A 15,334-nucleotide genomic window follows, 5' to 3' on the forward strand; every position below is an offset into this window, starting at 1 on the left:
CAAATAATTACACCTACATATGATTAAACAGGATTCTAAACATTCATACAGTGAGATCAAAGGAGGATATTCTTAGGAGAGGATCACAAGGGCTCAATAGTTATGCATATATGATCATATAAAATGATGTTTATTGAAATGAACATCAAGAAATGGAAGTAAAAGGATTTTTATTGTACTATTTACCATTTTTTTCCTCTGTTTTTCACTTTTGTCACTGTTTTTTATTTCTGTAGCCTTTGTCTTGTATATAAGTTTATCTGACTTGGGGAGGAGAAGTAGAAGCACAGAAATGGTAGGACAAAGAGTGAACTAATTCAGTAGTGTTACTCACCAGATACTATGTTGGAAATGAACTATACAACTTGGGGCAGGCGGTGCTGGGCAGAAACAAAAACTGGGAGAAAAAGAAATGTACTCATTACCTGACTTATGTAACTATAACCCCTTGGTACATCACCTTTACAATAAAAAATAAAAGAGAAAAGGCCACCCTAATTTTCCAGATTTTTTAATTGGCCTGTATCTCTATTTAAGTATCTCCTCCCTTTTGGTCTAGACTCTTTGTTCAATTTCAGAGTCTTTCATGATATAGGTTTACTTTTGTTTCATATTCCACCACCAAAATAGTATAGATTGGAGATTTAGGGTTGGTTTGCTTTTTTTTTTACTTTTGATGATGGGCAAATCATACTTTCAAATCCATTGCTACAAACACAGACTAACAGTAGTATTTTTATTCTGAGTTGGAGTTAGGTTAAGTGCCATGAAAAGGTTTCCATATTAAAGAATATTAAGCCTCCAAAGAACCTCACCAATAGGCACTGATCTCAATCAAGAAGTTCGTTTCAGAAAATAAAGTGCTCCAGTAAAATAAATAAAAATCTAGAGGATAAAAACATAGAAAACTAACTTAGTACTTGAGATCATTGCTAATGGTTTGTTTTTCTTTTTTAGGAGATCTTCCTTTTTAAAAAAATTGTGAAAATACCCTATAGAGGGGTTACAATTACATGGGCTATGAGTACATTTCAAGCATTGTTGCCTCCTTTGTTTCCCCTTCCCATTCCTTCCTATCCCCCCCCCCTTTTGTGGTTAGACTTGTCAATTTGTATGCTTCAGGAGAGGTGGCAGGAAACATGGGCAGTCCAAGAATCCAGTCCCATACAACTGGTGAGGCAAGCAACTGGGCAGTGTTTTAAAGTCCTGGGTCCAAGTGTAGTGCCAGGAGCACTGGCGACAGGGTATGCATGAAGGGCTTCAGACTAATCTTTTGGTGTTAACTACAAAGGAAGGTACTTCTGCAACCCATGTTTGCCCATGAATGATACCTGTAGTAGTCTGGAAGATACCAGTGTTAATCATGCTTTTTTTACACATGCCTTCCCATTTCCTCCTTGGTGCATACTATACACTAAAGGAAGTACCCAGGTCCTCCTGTCTTTCAGCAGTTCTGCCTGTTGCGGCCCAACTGTGCTCCAGAGCTGCCAATATATTCTAGCCACCTGCCCTACCCCCCCTCCCCCCCCCCCCCACCCCCCCCCTGGCCCTGCTCCACAAGCTCCACTTTCCTCACTGGTGCTGCTTCAGTCCTTTCTCTTTCCTGCCTACATCTCCATGATAAGGCTTTTGGCTTCTGTTTTCAGTGATATTTGAGATGGTTACTATTGTGTCATTTCCTTATGCTACTGCTAAAACAATACATCTAAAAACCTGTGAATGCATAGCTACTCCACCTACTCCTAAAAGATATTTTAGCATTCCTACCGCTCTGCATTACACATCCATCCAAATTGAAACTGTAGTCAAGTAATTCATTTTACAACAATTATAACAACAAAAAATATTTATTGTGCTCTTCCTTTGAGCCAAGGACTTCATTGCTTTACATAAATTCTCATTCTGTCACATCTGACAATAAGTATATGCTCAAATTTGCAGTAGCACTTACAATTAATTAAAATAAGGGTATTGTTGGCCAGCTTTCAAAGAAGTGCAATCTATATAATAAAATACATTGAAGTTTTATAAAGTGTAGATTTAAATTAAAACAGGACACTTCTAAATCCATATTTTTATTTGTGGAAAATAAAGCTATTCCTGGTGTGCTGTACCCATCTTCTTTACATCATTTTATCTCTTATGCCATTCTCAAATTTTTAGAAACCACAGCTTCAGATATTTCATATTAAATTCATATATTCAATTAAATCCTTTAAGAAATAAAGTGGGTTTTATATCACTTCATCAACTTAAATTATCTTCCATGACAAATCAGCTTGACAATAATTTTGGTATGGGTACTGAAAAATACCATAAGGTGGGTTTTAATAATCCTTCTCAGTGCACTGTAAAGCTCTAGGCTATTCTTAATCAAAGTTTTTATTTTACTATCAAGAATTACACTAGTCTCAACATGAACAAATTTTCTGTTAGACAAAAGAAATGGAGATTACTAATGCCAGAAATGCATTTTTGTCTATCTCAATATTAAATACATGATATATATTCATGTTAATATAAACTCTGAAAACTAGCTTCATTTTTCTACACATAAGCCACATACAGTATGTGTGCAATGTATATGGGCATACAATGTGGGGCCTCTCTTGAATATACAGCCACTTCTCATACTTCATTACAGCTTTGTACAGGCAAGTCTCATGGATGTCCACCAAAGGTCATTAGACAAAGACAAACACTGCAGGCTGTGGGGATAAAGTGAAGCTTCAGTTCACAAGTTTCCATTTCCCATCCAAGGACACACCCCAGGACCATTGTCTTCCTCCTTTAGGCAAAAGAATAAAACAACTAAGTTACTAGCATTCTTCCACAGCTTACTCCATAATATCTTCATGTAACTTTTCCACAAATGCTACCATAATTTTGTTTCTGGGGCAGAATCAATTAGTACAAAATTTCACAGAAACAAATGTTTTACCCAAAATAAATTAAACTACAGACAAAATATTTGCATATTACATCTTATAAATGAAAGTAAAGCTTCAAGTTTCTGTCATTTATTTCCTGTGTAATAACTATGAGTGCATGATAACTCAGGATCATAAAAATCACTTCTTCCTAAATTACTTTACGTGTACTATTCCTAAATTACTTTACTATGTACAATTAAGTACATAGTTAAATAATAAGAATAGAATTTTTGAGATAACAAATCATGTTCTACCCATTTAGGAAAAGGACAGTAGCTAAGATTTTAATTCAACAACACAACATTTGCTAACATGGCCAATAGAATCTAACACCCTTAGACAGATGTCTAATATAAACTGATCTAGTATTTCAAACAATAATATCTATTAAATTTAGGAATGGATTTGGCAGTGTAGTTTAGAAATAGATCACTTGCCTAGCATGTATTAGATGTTGAGTTCAATACTACAGAATCACAAAAGAAAAAATTTAATAATTATAATTTTTTCAAACCAGAATCATACTTCTAGAATTTTATGACAAAGACATAATCAATCAACCATATGGCAATTTTATATGTAATGATGTTCGCTGCAACCAAAAGATTAGAAACTAACTGAATGGCTCTTTAACAAATTATAATACAGTGAAATACTTCAGAATTATCCATATAGTGTGTATGTATTTCCATAGATAGGCTTATAGATATACACAAATATACGTAAATATATACAATTCCTAAGATCATTTATTTGAAAATGTTTATTATGCTGGAGCATATAGCACAAATTACATTTCAAATGAAATACTGGGCCATCATCATTTTAAATTTATTTTTATTTCATAAATGGGCATAATTATATGCATTTATCATATACAGAATGATTTCTTGAAAAATACATTGTGGAAAGGTTAACAAAAGGTGGTTGACATATTTATTACTTTATATAGCTGCACTTTTGTGATAAGAATACTTAAAAGCTATTCAAGCTGAATGCCAGTGGCTCATGCCTGTAATCCCAGGTACTCAGGAAGCTGAGATTTTCGGATCACAGTTCAAACCCAGCCCAGACAGAAAAGTCTCCGTGAGACTCTTATCTCCAATTAACCACTCAATAACTGGAAGTGGTGCTGTGACTCAAGTGGTAGAGTGCTACTCTTGAGCACAAAGAGGCTCTGGGACAGTGCCCAGGCCATGAGTTCAAGCCCCACAATGGAAAGATGAAAGGGGGGGAGGGAGGGAGGAAGGGAGGGAGGGAAGGAGGAAGGAAGGAAGGAAGGAAGGAAGGAGAGAAACAGAGAAAGAGAGAAAGGGAGGGAGGGAGGGAGGACAGGAGGGGGGAAGCAGCAGCAGAAGCAGCTACTATTATTAAAGAACGTGATATTCTTTTAAACAAGTCACTATGCTATTGCCTAGATCTCTTGAACTCATTCCTAACTTAATAATCCTTGATCAACATCTCCCCAATTCTCTCTCCCATCAGATCTGTAAGACTAAACCTCAAAATTGTAATTTCAGAGTTAAAAGTGGTCATTGTTATGATAATCACAAGCTCAAAAATACCAATTATTAAGTGACATGAAACTAATCAATGTTCATTTGGTAAAATCACAAAACCTCAAAGATAAATGAAGCCTAAAAGTCACAATACATGAATTTCCTTCAAAGGAATGAACTCGAGTCCAAATGTGGCCAGCTCCTCTTGATTAAATGGACACTTCAGGGACCAACATTCCTCTGAACTCATTAGGAGCAGTCTGGTCCAGATACATTACCCTAGGTTCATAATGTAAACTTTCATTTGAAGGATATAGCTAAATTTCTAAAAATTAAGTTAGCATGATCCAAAACATCAATTAGACAAAAGATGGGGAGGTCCCTGTGTGCCAGTGGCTCACACCTATAATTAGTGATTCAGGAGACTGAGATGTGAGTATTGAAGTTTAAGTTTATCTGAGCAGAAAAGTCTGAGAGACTCTATCTTCAATTAGGCAACAAAAATTCTGGATTGGAGGTATGGCTCAAGTGGTAGAACATGAGCCATGAGTGAAAAAGCCAGGCAAAAGCACAAGGCCCCATTATTCAAGCCTCAGAATGAGTAACAGAGTCAGAGCTTGATTCAAAGCTGAGTGATTTAATATTCTGCATACACCCACAGTCCAACATGCACATATACTCACTGGTGTCTCATTCATTTCTGAAGCTTAAAGGGATGAATCCGGAATGGTTAATGAGTTCTACTTTACCTAGGTATGGAATCTGCTAGTAAACTCAAGCACTTATTTTTGGTAAATTTACCTCAGAGGAAGCTAGAAATAATACCCTTCAATATTTTTTCGAGGAAAAGAACCTTTTCAATACCAAGACTCTCAGAAGAAAATCTTTATATTAGCTCTCCACTAAAAAATGTACACTTAAATCTTGTTTGTGGCAGACACCAGATTAACTGGGGAAATGTCTTCATTAATCACAGTCTGAGATGTGGACTGGAACCAAAGAAAGTCAGGCTTAAGTCTTGGGTCTTCCACCAAATAGCTCTAAGACTGACCCTCAATTACAATCTCTGCACTGTAGGGAGGGTGTGAGACTAGAACATGACAGCAGATGAGCCACTAGAAATGACTTTAGTAGACATTAGTATTACTATGTCAGGAGGTCTGAATGAGATCTCTCACTTGCTGAAAATTAAACTACAGTGTATGTGCCTAACATGCATGTGAGGTATGGATCCTTAGTTTCTGTACCGTGTGTAGTCAGAAGCAATTTGCAAGTTTACATAACTGAGCATGGTCAGTTTTATCTTCAGTGTGCCCAGAGCCCAGTATATCTGACCCAAACCAGACACTCAAGGAAGAGAGACAGAAAGAGAGATGAGGGAATATATGTGTATGTGTGTGCACACATGGGCCCAGGCATAAAAAAGTATAAACAAAAGACAGCAGCAGGTGCTTCTGTTTATTTTTTATTCCTATCTAACTTAAGTATACACAATTTAAAGAATTAAATGGCTCTAAAATGTTCACTATGAAAACCACCTGTCCCATGTGTCATCAATTTCCTACTCCTTAGCTCTCTTCCCAGACTATTTTTTAACACCACAGAATCAAGTAACATGATCCTTATGGCTACTTTCCCAATGGCAGCTAAAGATCTGACATTTTCTCTATCAGACTGCCCTACACACATCACCCCATCCTTCAGATACATAATTTTGGTTAGACTGATATCCAGTTTATATAATTGTAGCAATGTAAATATCATCCAGAACTGAACTACATTTATTCACTTGATTTTCCCCTACTACATAATGTTTCCTCAGGATTGAATAAAGATCTTGAATGTTTCCACCTTTAGTTTCCTTTATACTAATAACTTAATTCAATCCAAAACTAGCTGCCAATTTCCCAGACCTCCTCCCAACTTAAGAGGTACTGTACATAATAAAAGTGAGGAGAGTTCAACTAGCCAAGATCTGGACTGAATGGCCTCCATCGCCTATGACCTTACTCCAATGCATACTAGCTCTCATTTTTTTCTTGTCTGTTTCTGGGTTCTCTCCCTCGCCCTCCTTTCCTTTCTTCCTCTTTCCCCACTAGCTTTACTCTCTCTCTTCTCCTCCCCCATCTCTCACTTTGGGGGGGGGGGTACTTCTAGTCGCTTCCTGACACATTTTTAATCACCTCGATGTCTGAGAAGAAGTATCTGAGAGTGACTTCTCTACCCTGCACTTAGTTTGAAGTTTGACTAAGGCACTCTGGCAACGGTTTGTAATGTTCCCTCGGGACCCCCCAGGTCATTCTCACTGGCTCTTAACTGCTGCTGCTTGAAATTCCATATTGAAATCTAAGTTCTTCCATTTCCACTCATTTTCCCCCTGTCGCTCTCCTTGTAATTTTCCCCTCAGTGTTGTAAAATTTCACAAGCAGGGGGCTCTGCTGTTTGACTGTGTTGAAAGCCAGTGGGTCCTTTTCATTTGTAAATCTACGTCCAGGAGATCTGAAAACTGTTTTGAATGACTTTGTTGCTTGGCTCCCATTGTCTACTCTCTTCCTTGTTATCTAATGAGTTTCCAAGATGGGTCCTCTGGTTTTCTTTCTCTTTTTTCTCTCCTATTTCCTATGCTTTAGCCTTTTGCTCTCCTCTCTCAAAAATATCTTCAATTGTGCCTCAAAGTCCTAAAATCTTTTATTTTTGCTACAGTGTCTTGACTTTCAAAAGCTTTCTGTTTTCTATTTCTTTTCTTAGAAGTTGAATGTTCTTGTTATATGCTTAATATTTCTTTCCTTACCAAATATGAATGTATGAATAATGAGGTTTTTGAAGTTTTCTCTGTCTAAGTAATCATTTTTGTTTGTTTTGGGCTCTTTCATGTTATGGACTTTCTTCAAATATTCCTAACGGCCTGTATCAAAGAGTGAAAAACACCAGAAAGAAGGTAGTGGGAAGCCGGATGAAGGGCAGGACTGTCTGTCACATCCTATACAGGACAAGCTCCCAAGAGACCGGGTAAGAGCAGAAAGAGATCCCCAGAGATCCTTCTTGCACCTTGGTGGAAAGAAGGGCCCTTTCTGTCAGTGTACGGAAGCCAAGTGGAGAGAAAGGGAAGGTGAGATTCAGGATGTGACTTATCTATTTTCGTGCAGCATCTGGAACCTCCACTGCACTGGAGGTGAGTGGATAGAAAGGGAATGAGAAACTTGGGGATGTGTTCATGAGGCATCCAGAACCTAAACTGTGCCTCACTTCCTTCCATGGAGACGGTCTTCTCATTCCCTCCAGGGGATGAGTACCTCCAGGCATCTTCTGGCCCTTAACAGCGGATATGAGGATGCAGCTGTTTCTCAACCAGCCTTTCACCAACACAGATTACTTTGGTTTCCTGTTACATCAACATTGAGAGGTACCTCTGTCAACTCCTGAGACTCTTAAGAGGTCCACTCGTGGATTCAGGCTTGTTCCTCACATCTGCTACATCCATTTCCCACAGCCATCTGCTTCTAGCTTCCAAAATGCTGTTATGTTCTCCCCCACCCCTTTCCTTCTCTATCCTTGTGTTTTTGTACACTTAGAAATCTTTCCTGTTCTTTTCATGTGATTTTCAGTAGAAACAAAATTATCGGTTTATGCTCAATCAACAATTATTATTTGTAAAACATGTTCCTTTCTATGAATTCTGTATATTTTCTACACTTTCTCCAATAACTGTATCACATGGTAATCAGAACATAAATCTATCCAGTAAAATAATCTAAAGAAATGACACTTGGAATAAACAAAGGTAATCAGGCTTGCATTCTCCCCTTTGGGATTTCTTCCAAATACTCATTTATCTAAATCTAAACAGGAGAGCTTAAATAGAAAGTGAAATTTTCTATTATACAATGATCATTGTTCATAATAATGACCTTGAAATATGGCCACATCCTACAGAGCCATCTAAATCATCAGTTATTTCAATATAACAGATGTTATCTTTCAAATGACTATTCTGAACCTTAAATTATCTTGTGTGGAGGCACCCTAGGGAATGAGTGCAAATCAAATCTCTACTGAGTAACTTCCTGATAAGGTACTAAAAATAAGAAAGGCACGTGTACATACACACCCTACCACCCCTTAGGGTGTATGCTACTGGTCACAGGCTGATGTCCGGTCCAATACTTCTGGCTCAAGTTAACTGAAAAGCCACTAAAGCATCCCTTTTAAAGAGAATAATCCAGGGTCAAGTCTCCAAAACAAAATCATTTTGAGAAACAAGGACTATGCTAAGAACAAGGACTCCCTTTTAAAGTGGTCTCTTTCTCCTGGGCACCAGGGTACATGTTCACAGGGCAGTCTGGACACACTTTTCTGATACAGACTTTGCTGTGCACCCTACTGAACCCTAATCCTAGGCTGAAGTTCCTGCAGGGACAGTTTATATTTGCTCTTGTTTATATTTTCACATAGGTGCTAGAACACCACCACACACAAAGCAGAAGGTTAAAAATAAATGCCCTTCCATGACAAGCAATGGCGCACACACACCTTCTTTTCGCACATACTCCGTAATGACAGCATCCGTTAATGAAGAAGGAAAATGTCAGGAAAAAGGAGAAAGAAAGACATCAGAAATACAAAGTGCCTTTGAAGATTTAAAAGGAAGGGTGTGGGAAAAGATAAGCCCCTGGATTTAGAAATAAAAATCAAGGAGGGGGAAACATTGTTCAAAAAATATACTCAATACCTTGCTTATGTAACTGTAGCCCCTCTGTACATCACTTTTACAATAACATTTTAGATTTTTTAATATCAAAACATAACAGAAGTTAAAAATGACTGAAATTACCACTAAATAGTTATCGCTACTTAAGAAGTATTCAGAGTTACAAGTATTAAAATTGGAAAAGAAGAAATAATACTTTCATTATTTATAGATATTAATCTATGTACCTAGAAAACAATCAATTGATGTCTATTGGAAATCATAAGGAAGTCATGGATAAACAATATGTTTTCAGTGGAAAAAAGTAACTAATGGAGAAAGACTAATGCTACAGTGACACTAGAAGATACTAATAGATAATAATACTAATAGATACCAATTAAGATACTAATGTTACAGCTCACATTTAATGAATGCTAATAAATCAAGTTATAACTCTTAGTATATCCACTTCACAGATGAGGAAGCTAAGGATAAAGATTATGCACCTTGGAGAGCAGCTAGTCACACCCCAGGGTGACTCCAGAACTCAAATGTGTCACCTGGAGTAAGTTTAGTGAAAAGACAACTCTAAAATATATGAGGTACATAGAAATTCAATATTATAAAGATGTACATTTTCTTGAAGTACATGTAATACTAACAAATTCTCATAGCATAATTTTCTCTTTTCTTTCTTGTACCTTCTCTTTTTGTTCTTAATTTTTACCCTTTGGAAAAAATGGCACAATCATTTATCCAGAAAAAAAAATTATAAGCCAGGAAAAATCTGCAGAAAGTAATTGTTAGGGGTGTTCTCCTACCAAGCTCTGAGATATACATTAGTACCACAAAACTCATGATTAATGTTCATGACTAGACAGATTAATAGACCAGAACAGGGACTTCAGAAATAAACCAAGGATCCACGGGACTTCATATAATGTAAAGGAGACATTTATAATCAGTTTGGCAATAAAGAAAAGATTCAATGTATCCAATGCCAGTGAAAGAGAAAAGTGTAGTTTGATATATGGTTGGTAGAAGCATAAATTGTTATACATGTCATTTGTATGTATATTATCATAAAACTCCCTGATTGATAATCTCATTACTAAGAATTTTTATAAAGAAATAGGTGGGAAAGCTGCCACAACATTGTTGATTATAGAAAAACAATGAAAATTATATATACACAATTAAATATACACAAGAGGAATAGCTCAATACATTTTGGGACATACATTAAATAATATATACTGAAAAACTATGGTATATAGCTATTAAAATGACATAAGAAGATACACCATCAAACCAACATAAAAACAGCATGTATAGTATAGTCCCATAAGGAACTCTAGATATCTATACATACAGATATATATACGTATCTATACATACAGATATATAAAGAGATATGTTTATCTATATATGTAGATAGATTCATACACATATAGCTATATAGAGACATGTACATATATGCATATATATAAACAAATCCATATGAGATGAATGCATAAATGTACAAATAGTTAAGATATAATCTATTGTGCACTTATATCAATTTAATAATATTATCTCATTATGCTTTTACTATCACTCTATAATATCAACACTATTTTAAGGCCTTCTTTAAGTGCTGAAAAATGAGAATAACTTTTCCAAAGCCACTTAATGAATGCGTGGTAGAGAAAGAACTGAAATTGGGCTATATCTTGCACTGTGCTCCAGGAGCACCCATGCCACGACACTGGGCTGTCACTTGCAAGAGGATATTAGAGATGTGTGAGGCTGCTTCATTTTATTCTGTATTGTTTCCTTTTTAAAAACCAGGAACAGATATTAATTATATTTGGAGTCATGGGGACAAAAAAAGCAAAGAGATCAAAGGTGACTTAAACAACAATTTCATCAGGTAGATGGACCATAAATATGTTTCAATACACTGAAAAGTACAGGAAGATAAGACAAAGGCGGGATTATACTGAGTGATTAACAAAACATGACAAAAATAACTTGCCTATAATATTCAATCAACAGTATAGGCACAAATTAGCATAATCTTCACAGAGGGTATTAGCAATATTGCCACAAAGTGAAAGAAAGTATGATCTTTTTTCCCCCAGAAATCTCATTTGCAGGAATTTATCTAAATGAGATAAGAAGGTAAAGATGTATAGGAGTTCTTAATTCTGAAATGTGGTAAAGTAAAAAGAGCTATATCTGCAGTTAATCCTACTGGGGTCTGAATCTTTGTTTTGCACTTTACTGGCTGTAAATCTTTGCTTTGCACTTTACTGGCTCCTCCCAGCCTCTGTTTCTTTATCTCTAAACTGAAAACAAGAACACAATACTGTTGTGAAGATCAAATGAAATAAATCTCAGCACAGTGTTTGGAACATCTCAAAGCCTCAGCTTTGTTACCTCTAGGATACAGTCTATCACCTGGCAATTTCTGCTTTATTCTGCACTGAAGTATTATGAAACACTGAACTTAACATTTAAAATTATTCAGATGTAAACTTACGTGATGCTTTGACACTTTCTTAAACTCAATTAGCACTAAACTAATTAACCAAACTGTTTAATACATTACAGTGAATCACATTTTTCTTCCTTCTTCTTTAATCCCTGGTGTGTTATAAGGGTTATCGAGTATCTAATTACGTCTTAACTGAAAGCACATATTATACATTTTTCACTACCTCAAGCTTAATACTTTTTAGTCCAGAATCAAAGTCAATAAATTAAGCGGAACTGGGATTTGGGTTACTCTTATAATAAGATGATGATTGTATTAAGTCTAATTATAAGTACATGTAGGTTTTAGTCTTACTTCCTATGGAAATATTTCAGGTAGAGGAATGTGTCATAAGTGACTAAATTTGATGGCTAATAACATTGCTGTTCTTATTTACACTCTTTTATCCTCATTACAGTGCTCTTATTGCTAGGACCCACTGAATAGAATTATTCTTTTTAAAAAAGGATGCCACTAGAGAATTGTTGGTTGTACTCATATTAAAGTCAGAATGAACACTCATGTCTGCAAAAAAGTGTTACATGTGTCTCTCTGTACCACAAAGATTATAGGAATTTTCCCATATTGCTAATAAAAATAATGGAATATTTGGATTATATCTGCCAAAAAGTATTTATTTACAAAAAAAGTTCATCAAATGGCTTTCCAATGCTGAATAGAACAGTACCTCATGAAGGTGTTCTGTTGGTTCACTGAATTTGTTTGCCTTGTATAGGAGTAGAAAATGCTGGATTAGGCAGTCTCAGAAAACAAAGGCTTATGTGCTTGCTTTTTTCTAAGTATGTAAAGTAACTACGCAGAATAACTGACCCAATTCAACCTCAAGATCCAGTTCAACTCCATGCTTCTTAGATGTCTCTGAAAATATCTTCTACAGTTAAGTCCCAAAGACTTTTAAGAGTTTTTTTTTTTTTGGGGGGGGGGGGAGTCCGGTCGTGGGGCCTGAACTCTGGGCCTGGGCGCTGTCCCTCAGCTCTTCAGCTCAAGGCTAGCGCTCTACCACTTGAGCCACAGCGCCACTTCTGGCTTTTTTCTTTTTGCTTATGTGGTGCTGAGGAATTGAACCCAGGGCCTCATGCATGCAAGGCAAGCACTCTACCACTGAGCCACCTTCCCAGATAAAACATGAAAAGGACAAGCAGCAGGCCTTGAGAAATACTGAGTTTATTTTAAATTATATATTTATTGTAATGGAAAATGGACACATCCAAAGCTGATTTTTTTTTTCTCATTTGAACAATTAGAATATTTTGAGAGGTGTTCTTAGTAGTGACTTTCAGGATGGAAAAAAGCCTCGATATTATTATCTAACACATACTTCAGACTCTAGCTAAACAGTGGGGAATTGCTAGATTATTTTAGCTTTGCTTGTCATCAAAATAAGCTTTAGAGTGTTTAAGTAAAACTGAAGTAAGCCAAAACAACAAAATAAGCTTATGCAACTAACAAAAAAAATATCTCCAATATCGAAGCCAGGCCCTGGTGGTTAATACCTCTAATCTTACCTACTCAAGAGTCTGAGATCTGAGGATTACCATTTAAAGCCAGTCAGGGCCTGAAAGTCTTGAGGCTCTAATCTCCAATAAACTACTCAGAAGCCAGAAGTAGAGCCATGGCTCTAGTAGTAGAGCGCTAGCCTTGGACAAAAAGAAGCTCAGAGACAGTACCCAGATCCTGAGTTCAAGCTCCAGGACTGGAAAAAAAAAATCTCCAATATCTAAAGAAACTTTTTGTGTTTGGTCCTATTTTTGTAAAACTATTTTTAAGCCCTTGAGAAGGGTAAGTAAAAAGAACAAGGCTTCTCTATAAGATTTCTTCTCTAACTTACTGGGATGCTGTGAATAATTAAGTCTTCCCTAAACTCATGCTGAAATTCTAATCCTGGGGGAGAAGGTGAGAAGAAGTAAGGCCTCTGTGGGTGATTAGTTCATGAAAGTAGAACCCTCCTGACTGAAATTAGTGTCCATACAAAAGAGAACCTAGATCTGGCTAGCTATCACTTTCCACCATATGAGGATGCAATGAGAAGCATTATTCCATGAGCCCAAGCAGCCAGCCTTCGCCAGTCACTAACAGCACCTTTCTAGCCTCTAAAACTGAAAAACACATTTCTGCTGTTTACAAGTCAGCCAATTCATGGTGTTTCATTACAGAACCCAAATGGAAGACATATAGCCCTTTCCTTATACAAGAGAGGACCTCTGTTCCTCATATTGGCATTAAGGTAACTGCCTTTACCCTATCAGGCCACTTTTTTCTCATCCTCTCATTTCACTTCCATGCTGAGATCTCAGATTCTGCAGATTTTGCTTAAGTATGCAATATGCCACTTATAGGCACCTGGACCATACATAACCTGTACATTAGTGAGAAGAACACATTAACAAGGTAGGTAAGAGATGGCCATCACTTTGTCATCATTTATTTCCTTGATAGTTGTCCATACCATTACTAGATCTAGTGAAGATGTATTTTCCACAAGCCATTTCCAAGAATCTGCAATTAACATTCTAGACAACTGAATCAATAATCGTACCTTACACGGTGACAATTAAAAAGCAACAGTACCCATTCCCACCAATGGCATATATGGCCAATCATTCACATCACTCATGCTCAATTTTGCTCACACGTGGATTAAGAATTCATCTCAATTCTCTCCCCATACCTAATACAAACCAATTAGGTTGATGTAAAAGTGCTGTGCGTAAGCCATGTCTTTTATTTTTGTAACGTTTTTTAATGCAATACACGTAATAGATGCTATAGAATTTGATGCTAACATTATGGGTTGTGATCATGGAAATGAAAACACACTGATGGACTGGAAGTTCTTAGAAGGCAAATGTGCCATGAAGGATGATAAATGAAAATATGAGGTGAGGAGAGGAAGCAAGGGGTATGTATGCTCCAGGTTTCAAAATTTACTAGAAGAGTCTAGAAATCATCCAATCTTTCATTTGTTGAGTTTGAGATGCCTGAGACACATCCCAAGAAAAGAACGCATCCCAAACCTGAACGCATGGGAGAAGATCAGGAGTACTTGGGTGTTCTTGTCCCTACATTTGTTAGCTCTGCTTCTTCCTCTGCACAAGTCTTTCAAAAGCACAATGAATACTTTAGATTGTCACAATTATTTATTTATTTCTTAAGTTAGTTAGTTAATTTTTGGTTGGTCATAGGGCTTGAACTCTGGGCCTGGGCACTGTTCCTGAGCTCTTCAGCTCAAGGCGAGCACTCTACCACTGGAGCCACAGTGCTACTTCCAGTTTTCTAGTGGTTGATTGGAGATAAAGAGTCTCATGGACTTTCCTTGCCTGGGCTGGGTTGGAACCATGATCCTCAGATCTCAGCCTCTTGAGTAGGTTTACAGGCTTGAGCCACAAGTGCCCAGCAGATTATCACATTAAAAAAAAATCATTCATCATGGATGTAAAAATTCATGGAGGTAAAAAACAGTCTTTAAAATATCAACAGTAGGGGCTGGCAAGGTGGCTCAGTGGTAGAGCACTTGCCTTGCATGGCTGAGGCCCTGGGTTCGATTCCCCAGCACCACATAAGAAAAAAGAAAAAAGCCAGAAGTGGCGCTGTGGCTCAAGTGGTAGAGCACTAGCCTTGAGCTTAAGAGCTGAGGGACAGCGCCCAGGCCCAGAGTTCAGGCCCCACGACCGGA

At 37.0% G+C, this 15,334-nt stretch overlaps 1 protein-coding gene across 1 annotated transcript in view; it reads right to left on the reverse strand.

Annotated features, from left to right (window-relative positions):
- Positions 1-1,828: 1,828 nt before the first annotated feature.
- Positions 1,829-15,334, reverse strand: part of Ca8 (carbonic anhydrase VIII) — an 88,777-nt gene continuing 75,271 nt past the window's right edge. Inside the window, exon 10 of the mRNA XM_013009268.1 lies at positions 1,829-2,788. The gene's annotated coding sequence lies outside the window, so the exon portion shown is untranslated. The remainder of the gene's footprint in view (positions 2,789-15,334) is intronic.

The sequence above is a fragment of the Dipodomys ordii genome, unplaced genomic scaffold (assembly GCF_000151885.1).
Source record: "Dipodomys ordii isolate 6190 unplaced genomic scaffold, Dord_2.0 Scaffold9, whole genome shotgun sequence".
NCBI lineage: Eukaryota > Metazoa > Chordata > Mammalia > Rodentia > Heteromyidae > Dipodomys > Dipodomys ordii.